The 13,353-nt window shown below is 39.2% G+C and overlaps 1 protein-coding gene across 2 annotated transcripts in view; it reads left to right on the top strand.

The window, feature by feature from the left end:
* Positions 1-4,491: 4,491 nt before the first annotated feature.
* Positions 4,492-13,353, top strand: part of LOC115627198 (insulin-like growth factor 2 mRNA-binding protein 1) — a 52,501-nt gene continuing 43,639 nt past the window's right edge. The window contains exons 1-2 of one of the 2 annotated variants that reach the window (XM_030522812.1): positions 4,492-4,512; positions 4,727-4,920. The gene's annotated coding sequence lies outside the window, so the exon portion shown is untranslated. The other variant, XM_030522814.1, reaches the window with a different exon arrangement.

Raw genomic sequence — 13,353 nt, 5'->3', positions numbered from 1 at the left:
CCAACTCGCTCTTATAATAATCGATTTAGTCGGTATAGCCCTAGAGTAACAGTTTAGTCAACCATCTGGCAATAACCTGCCTTATAGGCAATTGTGGTGCGCAATGACGTCATATCAGAGTAAAGCTAATGGGACCGGGAAGGAGTGAAGGAGTGAAGGAGATCGGGAATGCGTGCGAGAGGACAAACGAATCTCTCTTCTAGTTGGGGTAGCAAAACGAGAAATGCAGACTATTACGCACTTTCCGGGCTAGCCCGGCACGGGACATTTGCCGTTTCTATTGCTATTGCTGTGCCATTCTAGTGTGTCTAGACCCTTGAGGGTTGCAATCTAATGAAATAATAATAAAAAGCAAAGGCTCGACAACAATGCCGAGCACGGGGCTGGGGGATGCCGGCAGGGCAGTGCAGAGCAGGGCAGGACAGGACAGGAACACTGCCATATATCATCTACAGCGGCAACAGCCTTGATCCTAGAGCAACAAAGATGGCAACAACGATGTTACGCACTTTTTGTCCACAACCGGGATGCGGAACGTGTTTGAGACAAAGTGGTGGCTAGACCGATTGGCATTGTTATTAGGATTGGGATTGGGATTGAGATTGAGATTGGGGGTGCTTTACACTGCAGTAGAACCCCTTCGAGTGAAGGAACGTCTATCGATTTATAATCGCTGCGCTAAAATCGTAATCGAATTCCAAGCTAGGACAGCGACCATAATGGGGTGGGTGGTGGAGATAGTGTTTCGGTCGTTTCTGCTGCTGCTGCTGCTGCTGCTGTTGGTGGTGGTGGTGATGGTGATGGTGGTTGTTCTAGCCATTGTATAGAGCACAACATTCCAGACATACGCACATGCCGGCATTAGCAACGGGCTCTGGTCTTTTGAACTAGTATTCAATACTGGACGGACGGGGGTTGAAAAAACTGTAAGCGACCGAAATTTCGAAATGGGACGCATCGCAACTGCGAGCGAATCCTTCCAAATCTCCTGTATGCGAGCCTTGTTGCCAACGGCACGTAGTGACAAATGTCCTTTGGGGTGAGCGCAGGATTTAGCTGTCTGGCACTACTGTTTCTTCTTCTTCTTATATACGATCTCAACGAAAACCAGTTGTTGCCTTGAAAAATGAGCACACTCGAGCACAATTGCCAACTCTAAGTCCCGTCATGGACGATTTTTGAGATGCGACTCAAAAAAGTTGAACCACTGGCCTATCCATTGAAGACTAGAATGGTAGAATCTATTTGTGTTTTTGGGAATGATTATGAAATCTAGCAATATGTATACTGAAATGCTCTGATTTATTTGTACATAACTATTGAGTACAGATCAGTGGACTTAGGCAAGCCGAAGGTTGAAGGCTAAAGTTAAGGACTAGACTGAATTAAACAGTCTTGGTATTAAGGAAAAATAATTGATGCTATCACTATTTCGCCACCCATTCTTTCTTGCAAAATTCTTACTAATAAATGCATCGTTTATTAAAATTGTTTGAGCTTACTGGTGATAGGGTGAAGTCTTAGACTAGAATTAAATGTAGAATCGACTGGTGTTGGGAAATAATTATTTGCAACCCTTCCTTTCTGGCAATACTCTTAATAGTTTATGGATCGAATTAATGTATTAACTTGGTTCAGTTGATTTTTCTCATTTTTGTGATGCTGCTAACGAAGGTTGAGGTTCCGGCCTGAAGTCAAAGCCTTTACTTATTTGTAGAAACAGTTTTGGAAAATAGCTATTAATTCTAGCAGTAAGCCGTTCTTTCTTGCAAATGTCTTTACAATTTATAAGAGGTTTATAGATTGAATTAAATGAGAGGCCCTCCTCTTAGAACACAGATAAGTAACTCGTCTTCGCCCTAAATATCAAAAAAAGACACTCGGGCAGGTTCGATCGTTTTCTTTGAACTCCAGGAGCCTTGAGATTTGTATTACATACAATGCAGCCATCAATGGGCCATAGACCTTTCAAACCTATAACCACACCATCAGCGACACCAGCACCACTCAGGTGTTTAAAACAATCACTTGAAACATGTCGCTTGTCCGCACAATTTAGGCCCCAGGCCCGCCACCTTCCAAAAATCTTAGCAAGTCTCAACAAACAGCAGCAGCGGCCCACGCCGGCACACACACACACACACACACACACAAATAAAGTGGGCTTGACATGTAACATTGTGTGTGTGTGTGCCGCAGAATTTTCCGACTTTTCCACAGCGCTTCAGCAAACGCCAGAGAGCGACCGCGGGCCACCCTTGTCAGCGTCATCGCCATCGTCACCGCCAGCCTCAGTGCTTGTGAGTTTTCCACGAGCTCTGCCTTTTGTTGTGCATGGCAAACACGAAAATGAAAATTCACTTTTCCTCTGCCCAAAATACATATACACTTTACACTCACACCCAGACTCTCAAGCGCTCTCTCTCTCACTCTCTCTCTCGCTCTCTGTCTTGTTCTTACTCTCTTTGCGCTGACATGTAACATTGTTAGCGACGTCGCAGTCTCTGTCGCAGTCGACGGGTCGCGGCGTTGCCAAAAAGTAAATCACTCATATAGAAAATATGTGTTTATCCGTGTCTGAGCAGTTTCGGGAACACCTCGTGGCGGCTACTCAATGGGTTCCCACTTTGAATCAGCCAATGTATTCGCACTATTTCGAAATTATCATCTATAGATGTACATACATACATATGTATACACACATATCTGAAGATCTTTATAAAACGTGTTTAATTAGTACAGAGTACAGTCTGATAACAAGCTGAAATCAAAACAAAAACTAGAATTTTAATATGTACTATAAATGAATGAATGAATGAACATTCATGTAGTACAAGAACAGTCTACGAATCATTAGGGAATCAAATATTAGTTTCTTAGAATGCATTCATTATTCCTAAATTAAGAGCATTATTAGATTGAGGACGATTTTAATTTAGTGCTATTCGAAAGCCTTTCATTACAACATACATAAATTGGTACAAATGAATGAACGAATGAATGAATGAATTTGAGTCAAATGTTTGGAGTGGCGTGCAAACTATTGCTTAACAGATGGTTTGTACAAGAGGCGCCTTCTGAAAGGGCAAGCGATGCCGGCGGCTCTAGAATTGCCAGCAGCGGCAGCAGCAGCGGCAGAGGCAGCAGCAGGCGAACAGACGCCTCACTCACTCTCTCGCAGGCAGCCATTTTGGATAGACGCCGGCAGCGCTGCCGCTTAGTTACAGTAATAGCAATAGCAACAACAACCACAAGAGGACACGCACAACTTTCACTGCCTAATTCACATGCGTAGTGGTCTGAACGGGAAAATGCGACGCTGGCTGCGACGCAGACCGCAATACCGGCACCGGCAGACGCTCTGCCCGGCGTTGATTATTTTCCTTAACATTTTCATTCTACTTTCAGCTTCGTCTGTTACATCGTGCGTGAGCGTGCCCGTTGCCGTCGCCATTTCCGCCAGTTCTCAACAACATCAGTTCACTCGTCGCCGTTAGTTCGTGCATTCGTTCGTTCGCCAGCAAAAGCCGCCGCAGATTTGCTAGATTTTTTTTTGTTAAATCTGGTGAAATGAAATAGTTAAACAAAAGTTACAAAATAACAGCAACGAAAGCCGCAAAACAAAGCGAACAACCAAACCAAGCCAACCCAAACCAACCCAGTCTACCAACAAATCAATCAATCAGTTACTAAATCGGTTAGTCATTTACATGCCTACATACATACATATGTACATATCTACATACATAGCTCAAATGTAGTGTTGTATGTGCAATTGTAAATGAAATAGCAAAAGTTTTCTTGCCCCTCCACAAAAGTGCTTCTTGCCCATCCAGTTTTTTTTTGTGAGGAAAAAAATTTTCCAGCCGCGTCGCTCTGTCGCTGCCGCTATCGTCTTAGGCGGCATCTTACGCACACACGCAACTGTTGCCGTCTCGCTCGCACTCACGCACTCGTACATAAACAAAGGCCAGCGGCCGAGTCGCTTGTATGCGTCGCCGTCATCATCACCTACGTACAACAACATCAGCAGCAATAAAAAACAACAACAAAAATCAATAACCATAACCCATGCGCTCTCAACTTCCTTACGAAAATCAATCAAATTAAAGCCAAAACTTGTAGCCACATTATCGCATACACTATCACGCGTTTTCCAACACTGTCCGGTCTGAGCCTTCAATCCATGTTTACTTAACTCTACATGTGCATATGTACCTATGTATATACATATGTGTGTGTACATATGTATATGTATGTGGTTCTTTGAGAGCAGCGAACGCTTTTCTTTAACTGTCAGCCAACGGCCTGTGTGAAAATTTTCACGTCTCAGTTTAAATTTTTCTCGCTTCAAAAATCCAAAATACAAAAAAAAGTACAAAATCGAAAAATCTCCAAACAAATCTAATAACAAAAATCTTTCATTCATCATTCACACACTTTTCGGCTTTCAATTAAAATTCGTACATAATAATAAATAATAATAACTTTTCGAAAAAGTCAATAATTTGGGTAGCTGCTTAATATTTTGATCTCTTACCACAATTACCGCTCACGTTTGTACATAAACTATTTCCCACCTCCGTTTCCGCGTTCGATTTAAGTCAAATCACACAAGACATAGTACCCTAGAACGCTAGAGAGACGACGAGGAGACAGGCAACAAACGTTGGGTGCAAGAGAAAAGCCGGAAAATTAACGCTTATACGCTTCGTTATTCGCACAGTTCCGAGCTTAACAGCTGAAGGAAGAAAGCATCAGAAGCAGCCGGCAATCCAAAGCATAGAATTTTTGAAAGAAGGCAGTAAAAGCTTGAACGCGATTGCAAATTCAGGACAAACTAAATATAGTCAGAGGCCAAGTGGAAAACGGCATCAATCAACGTCAATCATCAGTGCGCAGAAGCAGCAAAACAGATTTGTAAGTATAGCTAAGAAAAAGCATCCTCCTAACCATCTATCAGATTTGATCGTACATACTATATATGTATGTACATACATATATGTATAAGAACGCTTACCAGATGAACTGAAATTCGCGAAATTTTCAAAGGCTACAAAATATTTTAAACACTAGAATTCTTTCAGAATTCAAAAACCTTTACTTTGTTACTAGTATAAATAACACCAATTTAGAAATGGGGATATTGAAGCTTATAATCTGGTGGAGTCATTGAAATGTTGTGGCATTATCATTCTCAAATCGATAAAGATCTTGAATCATGCCTATTCCACCCTACAAATTGTATATATGTTTTTATAACACATATAATTGTATAAGTCTTTTCTTATTTATTTCATTCAAAAATTGACCCATTAAAGATACGAGTGCTACGAATTGTTCTATTGAAATGTTCAAACAGATAATTTAACCATCATAATAATTTAATTTCATTCACCACAGGCTTGAGTAAATATAGTTTATAACATGCTAGATCTCTCAGTTCAATAGCTCTCCTAATGCCAATAACTAATTACGTACAACGAGCTACAAATATAATCTATTTTGCCTTATAACTGGGACTTGGATAGGTTAGGTTAGGACTAGGTTAGGTCCCAATGTGAAAAGGTAATAATTGATGAACTTTGTTCCGATAGTGGAACTTGTAGAACAATCTCAATCGAATTTGAGGAAGAATTTTATAAAAAAAAAGTTATCTTAAAAATATGTAAAAATCCGAAAATTGAAAGATTTTGGACTACAATTATTGAACCGTACACTTGTTGGATCTGCCTGTGGCATCAGGGCTACAGCTGATGCTGTAGATTAGAAAGCTGAAAATTTGAAATCTGTGTATTGGCTTTTCGAATAATAATAAATAATGCATAATCCTTAGTCGATCTCGAAACGGACCATTCTTAAGAGCGGTTCAACAAATGCTCTATTTTTTTTATAAAATATTCACGCCCTGAAGTCAAATTTTGAACTAGCTTGTTCTGTATATAAGAACAGAGCTCTGCCAACTGTAGAAAAAATTTTAATTCTAGGCTAAGATTTCTCTTTCCGAACGGTGGATACTGACTTATAGAATGTCAATTATAATACTCGAAGAACTGTTCAACAAAAGCTCATTCATTTTATTCATATTCATAATTTTCATTTTCAATAATCGAACCTTGGGGGAGCATTCGAAATCAGTTGAGTTCTGGCCCATTGTGGCCAGCAATTGTGGCAACATTGTAATGAAAAGGCAAAGCAATCATGTACACGTATACTTGAAGTACGTGTGTAGTATTGGAAGAAATTGCTGCCTATTTTAAGCCCATTAGTTGGCATCGTTAGTGTCTCGCTTGCCTTCCCCATCAGCAGAGCTAGAGGCAATAGCACCAGCACCAGCACCATCACCATCACCACGACCACCAGTAGTCGTGGTCGCATCTATTTAAAGTCCGTGATGCTTAAATGTCGACTACGAAGGCGCGTGGCATGAATGAAGTGTCAGTTAGTGAGTGCCCCATGCTTGCCACACCCTGCCTGCCCCTGCTAATCTTTTGCAACACCGTCTGTGGCATGATGGCTAAATTTAATGCATTCTCAAGTTAAGTAAATGCGAACACCACACCCTTCCCCTACCAATCGTTCCTGTCCATGTCGCTGTTGCTGTTGATTTTGCTGTTCCCCGTCCCTCCTCTTCCTCCTCCCCTGCCCAGTCACTAGCCATGGAAAAACATTTTTTAAATCAATTTAAAGTTCAACAGCCGCAGCAGCACGGTGGTACGCACTTAAGGAAAAGGAAAACTAACTTTCTCCATTCATTCTACTTCAAAAAAAAGAAAAACTCCTTTTACTGATTCGTGGACACACACTCTCATAAGTGTTTACCCCCTTCATTCGAAGCGTATAATCTTTCACAAGCAGCTTTAAACATATTTTGATAGCCTTGTAGAGTTGTAACTCTGTAGTGGTATCTTTTTCAAATATTTGTCATACCCTAAGATATGTTCTTCTGCTCGTGGGTCAGTCTATTTGTCTGTTCGACTGTATGAACACCGAAAACTTTTGAACCACGACAACTACAGGCACTAAGCTTGGTGTGTAGTCTCGTCTTATTCATACGTATTTATATTGAATCTGTAACAAACCATATATAGTTTCATTATTTTATACATACGTGTATATCTGTTATAGAATCGGTTTGTGCAAAAATCCCTTAACTTGAGCAAATCTGGTATTAGTATGTTCGGTAAAGTGCCTCACCACAATCTTAAGTTTCATTGAAATCAGTTAACTATATGATATAGCTGTCATAGGAACGAACGCCCTGAACTTAAGCAAGTGATGATGCTGCAAGCCACATTGAGAAAGGGAGAGTTGAAAAAAGGGAGAAAATGTTTTGATTACAAATGTTTTGATTACAATAAATATTCTAAATTCAACTAAAACTGTAGAATTGATTCTTAATACCTAAAATCTCGTATACACCGAAACACTCTTGTTTTAATAGAAAAATCGCTGATATTTTTTTAACATTAATCAACATATTTATATATATATATATATATATATAGAAGTATGTAAACAAAATTACAATAATATCAAATGATATCTTTCGTCACCTTGGGGGTAATTGTCTTTGCCACCCAGCCACGTCCGATTCACAGAAAAGCGTGGTCAGAGATGTTAAGAAACCTAACAAAAAAGTGCGCAAAAGGGAGGAAAATTTAGTTCTAATTAAGAGTTAATTAGATTATACTCGAAGGAAAAAGAAAATGAAAACATATTATTGAAGGGCAAGAAATCAGTCGAACCGCCACCCTTCTAGCTTAGTCATCTAGGTACTGTGGGTGTTCGCGCAACAGCATTGATGCGGAGAGGTCTTTTAATGGAATCCAAGAATCATCTGTTTTCGAAGATGGTTTCTTAATGATGTGGAGAGGTCTTTAAATGGAATCTAAGAATCTTCTGTTATCCCTCCTTTTCAAATTCTCCTTCCACTCTTTGGCCATAAATTTAATTTAAGAATTCAGGCACGCAATACGATGTGAAGAATTTAAGATAACTTCTTTGATGAATAGAATCTCGCTGTTTCTGTTTTGGAAGATGTTTTCTTTTCCTTCATTTTCCTTCTTCCACTTTTTGGTCTTGTAATTGAATCTAAGTGCGAAGAATACTTCTTTGATGAATAGAATCTCGCATTATCTGACGCATACTTCACAGCACTAGTTTCTGCTTTGGAAGATGTTTTCTTCTCGGCTTCACCGTTGTTGTGCACATTTTCATAATTGATTGATCAATTCTACAGCGAGAAGACTGCAGACTTTCAATCGTAAACTGATAACATTGCTTTTTTATGGGCTATTGATTCCATGGATTACTTTCTTATTCACGGTATTGGTGATGAAATCAAATAGTGTAGATTTGTCGAAAATCTTTTGATTGTGCCACTGTGCATCGTCGATGCGCCCGCATAAGCTTTAAGGAACATGCTTATGAACATATGAATGCATGTTTGCGATGTGAAGGAGAGAAAGAATTCCACAGATGCGGAAGACAGTCTAATGGATGGAATGTGTACAGTGTCTGTTGAGCTGCCGCCCATCAGCTGATCTCAGGCGGTAATGCGTTGATCCGCAAAGGAGACCAACTAAGGCTGTATGCGAAACTGTACCTCAAGGGGGCAGATTAGTTTCAGTTGTTGGCCTTCATCGGCTGCAGTGTTGAGAATCGCACGTTTGTCGTGGCCTTTGCTGTCCTTGAGCGCTACTCGTCGTCATCATCATCATCATCGTCATAATCATCATTATCCTGCTTTTCGTTCTCTAATAAGCTTAGCAGCGAGTCGCTGTTTCTAATGCGCGCCTTCTCACTCGCACCCGCGAGCCACTCGAGGCTGGCGTAGGTTATATAATATTATTGTTCTATGCTTTCTCCTCCCCCCCGCCCTCTTCATTTGTGCTTCCCGCTACGTGCTCCCGTTGCTTATTGAATTACTTGTAGTGTTTTTTATGCCCATTTCGCATTCAATTGTTTAATGTCCTGTTTGTGTGTGCCTTGGCAGCGACGTCGCCATCTATTGTCCCAATGCTGGCTGGCTGGCTGGCTGGCTGGTTGGTTGCTGATGGCTGCTCCTGCCCCTGCCCCTGCTCTTGTCCGTGTCCCTGTCTTCTCCCCTACCCCAACCCCTACCTCTACCTCGGCCTGTCTGTTCTCACACACATCCACACACGCACAATAGACGACCGATGTGGCTTTGTTTGGCAACGCGTTTCTCGTTTGAGTTTTTCAGCTTTTTCAGCTTTTGGAATTTAGATTGTGGCTTCTTCGTTTTCATGGCCAAGGCTGCTTTGCTGATTTTCAGCATCAAGCAGCAGTTGTCGTCCGACCCAAGGACACTCCGACCAGGACCACCCATTTTGCAAGCACCCAGCCGGCTAGCCGGCTTCCCGGTCCAACAGCCAGTCAGTCAACTACCCAAGCTTCTATCAGACAGTAGCGTTTATTTTATAAATTCGGGCCAGAAATCAGTTTCAGGATATATAGATAGGAAATTGTATAATATATATTAGTATATTAAATGCTGGTTTTCATTTACGAAACACATTATCTCCCCCCCCCCCCCCCCCCCCCCCATTGGGTTAAATTCTTCTTATTCTGTGGCAAATTGAAGCAAAGGTCCCTCGATCCTGAATAGATGGAGATGGAGATGTGGTGATGGGCGGGGGGAGAAATTCTATGTGAAATTAAATGATTCGGAAGACTTTTTAAATCGAAAGGAAGCTCTTAATTCTTAACACCATCGCATAGGGTTAGAGTAGACTGTGGAGATTGGGAATTTATAAATGGTTCTCTTGATCATGAGATGGATCAAGCAAGCATATTGCGAATGAAATACTATAATTTACAAAAGAAATTACCTGTGACGTCCTCCCCCTTCCCCTAATAGTTGCATTTCTCTAAGAGGTTAATAGGATAGATTTTTAAGCATCATCAATAGTCCTTCACTAACGAGCTACTTAATGGAAAGTTTATACAATTTCTATAGCAATCCAATCTATAAAATATTTTAAGGAATAGTAGAAAAGGAACGTGTCTTATTCCACCATGAACGGATTAAAAGCACGACGTTTAAATAAGTGTATAAACAAGCCTATATACGAGTACGATTATATATGTACATATATAATGCACCAAGTACACATAATTATTATCATCCATCAGGTATTAAATCATGCAGGGGGAACAGCTTCAATGCGTGTTCTTTAAATCTGCGATAAACTCGGATGCAATGCCCAAGATTCTAGTAGTCGCGGGAGAATTCTGAAACAGTTACTATTTCGTCCAACCGTTCATTCCAGCCATCAATAAAACTCCAAATACTCTTCTATGCTGTACCCAGGACTACTTATAAAGTCACAAAGTTCTTTAGCTATAAATTAGAGGTGGACATGGGTCGCATATTCTACTCTCGTAATCCGATTGCGTGCAAACTACTTGTAAGAGAGAACCATAGACGTGAAGTAAAAAATCGAATTACAAGTATGTTAACAAAAGACATGCGAGCTGAGTGTAGGATTTTTCTTATTTTATAAATTATACTTATTCGTAATTAAAGACATGAACTAAGGAAATAAATTAATATTTTAGCGAGTTAGAGCCATTGGACATTATTATTTATAATTGTTACTTTTGTGGGAATATGTGAAAAATATAAATACATATTTCCGAAAAATTTAGTTACGTCTCTAAAATGTCAGCCAATTTATAAAACATTAATCTTTATAGCCATATATGTACCTATTTCGTGCTTGGGGCGAATATTCCAATGTTCACAAATAAAAATAATTTGCTACGAAACGAAATTTTTTAAAAATTAAATTCAATGTTATTTCATTCTTTCATCTATTTCTGTTTTTTTTTACAGTAGTTTCTTAGTATTGATTATTTAAGTGATTAAAATTATAAATAGAGTAAAAATTTAAGGACCATTAAGTTAAGGAAGCCAAAAGCTGGTCTGCAAAGTATTGAAAAGTAAATGAATTCCTGTTTTCATCAGCTCATGATATTTTAATTGTCAGTCAATTGACAGTTTAATATATTTTCGTATTAACATAAATACTACACAGAAAAAAAAACACTTAAAAAATAACATTCGTCATTCAGCAATATTTCCTGTTTCCGTTCGTAACAATCTATTTTATAAAATCGTTGACCCTGCTTTCTGGCCAAATCATGTAGTTGCTCCCAAATTTACCCGTAAACGTAATAATGCAAATACTAACTCGTCTTCCACTAAAGACTAAATCATTCCATTTTCCTACGAAATTGTCTCTTTTGAAGATCCTTATTTAATCGAGTTCATGTGGTGTCTCTATCTCTTATAGAGGGACAGTTATAGATCGACTCGTCTTGTTATGCTGATCACACCTAATATACTCTTGTGCATTTCATACGCAGACTATAATGAATAGAAATTGAAATAGACTATGGGGCAAGTAAAGAGATAGTATTAGCGGCTGATTGGACTGAGAAGAAATGAAAAAACTATGCAGAAGCTGTTATTGACAAAGAAAACAGAAAGAATCTGAGCATGACAGAAAATTAAACTGCTTGAGTTCTTTTAAAGACAGAAGAATATTAATTTTCGATTAAGATCATGTCTCATGAGATTTCGAAAAATCAAAATATAGTGACATTTCACTTCTTTTTGTCGACATATTTATTGATCGGGGACCGCAAATAATGATTTTTTTGCTTTTTTAAACGAAAAAAGCATTCACTTAAAATAACATTGAGAAATCGAGGGATTTGCCAATATCCTTTTTATAGGATTATCAATGCATTTTCATTATGACTTAAAAAATTCAATTTTTATTCATTCTCTCAAAATGTAATGAATAACTTTAAGTTTTACTTTACAGCTTAACTAATAATAATTGTTTTTGAGCAAACAAATAAAACTCATAAAATAATGATTATTCTTTGAGTTTTATTTTTAACCGACTTCAAAAAAGGAGGAGGTTATCAATTCGTCATATTAATTTGTGGTAGAAATGTTTGAAGTCGGTTTTTTTTTGCTAAAATTGTTGTTTATTTTAGCCCTAAACTGTACTGTTCGTCTTCGCTTATTGTTTAAGGATATTTATAAATGTTGTCCTTCTTCGCTATGAAAAAGGCAGAGACAAACAATTACATCGTGAGGTTTATTTTTGATGAACAAATAAAACTTAAGAATAATAATTATTTGATGACTTTTATTTCAGTGAAATAATCAAATAATGATTATTTATTAAGTTGAAAAGTAAAACTCGAAATTAATCGATTTATTGTGAAAAATTAGCATTATTAATTTTTATTTATAAGACCGCTTATAATGATTACAGACCCGACAGTACGATTTTGTTGATTTAAGCTATAGCAAATATATATAAATATACTATATTAATTTGTATGTGTATGTATAAAACGCATCTACAGTTCAAATGCGAATCAGTTTCATAAATTTGTCCGAACGCTCAGCCCAGCGTTGGTCAGTTGGGCAGCGCGAACGACGCCATTTTCAGCCACCAGTTGCGACGGGCTGGAACATCGGTGGAACGGTGGCTGGTGGCAAGGGGGGAAGGGGATGTTGGGTTATGTCAATGCAATTTTGTTGCATTTCTCCATTTGCCATTTGCCGTTCGCTGCACTCGCACACAACACTCGTATAAATGTGACCGCTGCCATTCGCAGGCACAGTGTTGGCCTATTGCCAGCTCACTCTCTCTGAAAGCACACGCACACACATACATACATACATATATATTATATATATATATATATATACATAAAGTGTAACACATTGTGCTGCGTGCCGCTTGCTGCGTTCATTTCCGGCTTGAATGGGGTGTGCCGCCCTCACCCCTTTTAAGCACTTTGCTTAGAGACTTGCATGTCGCTGCCGTTTTTCATTGCATACTTTACAGGGTTGTTGCAACGCCATTTTCTGTGCACTCTGTGTATGCGTACACGTGCGTGTCCGTGTGCGTGCGTATGTGTGTGTGTGTGTGTCTGTTTGTGTGCTTCTGCAGCTTGCAGTTGGCACACTTGTTGGCATTTCATAGCCAAGGGCTGTAGCGAGCGAGCGAGCGAGCGAGCAAGCGACCGACCTACTGAGAAAAAGAAGGAGAGAGACAGAGCAAAAGGAAAATATTACCGCCTCCACAAATCTCACTTTTTTTTCTCACCCCCACCCCCACGCCCACGCCCACCCAATCATTTGTGCTGCAATTGCGGTCAGAGTCGTCAGTGAGCTAAGTCCTGCAAATTGGATGCAAGAAATAGAGTCAACCTTTCAATTCGAATCAGGACTTTTCAACTGCGAAATGAGCTTTTCTCCACTTTGTATTCAATTTTTATGCTTTGTTATTTCTTATT

The sequence above is a fragment of the Scaptodrosophila lebanonensis genome, unplaced genomic scaffold (genome assembly GCF_003285725.1).
Source record: "Scaptodrosophila lebanonensis strain 11010-0011.00,11010-0021.00 unplaced genomic scaffold, SlebRS2 tig00000092-arrow-pilon, whole genome shotgun sequence".
In the NCBI taxonomy this organism is placed as follows: domain Eukaryota; kingdom Metazoa; phylum Arthropoda; class Insecta; order Diptera; family Drosophilidae; genus Scaptodrosophila; species Scaptodrosophila lebanonensis.
This window is presented reverse-complemented; position numbering and strand designations above follow the sequence as displayed.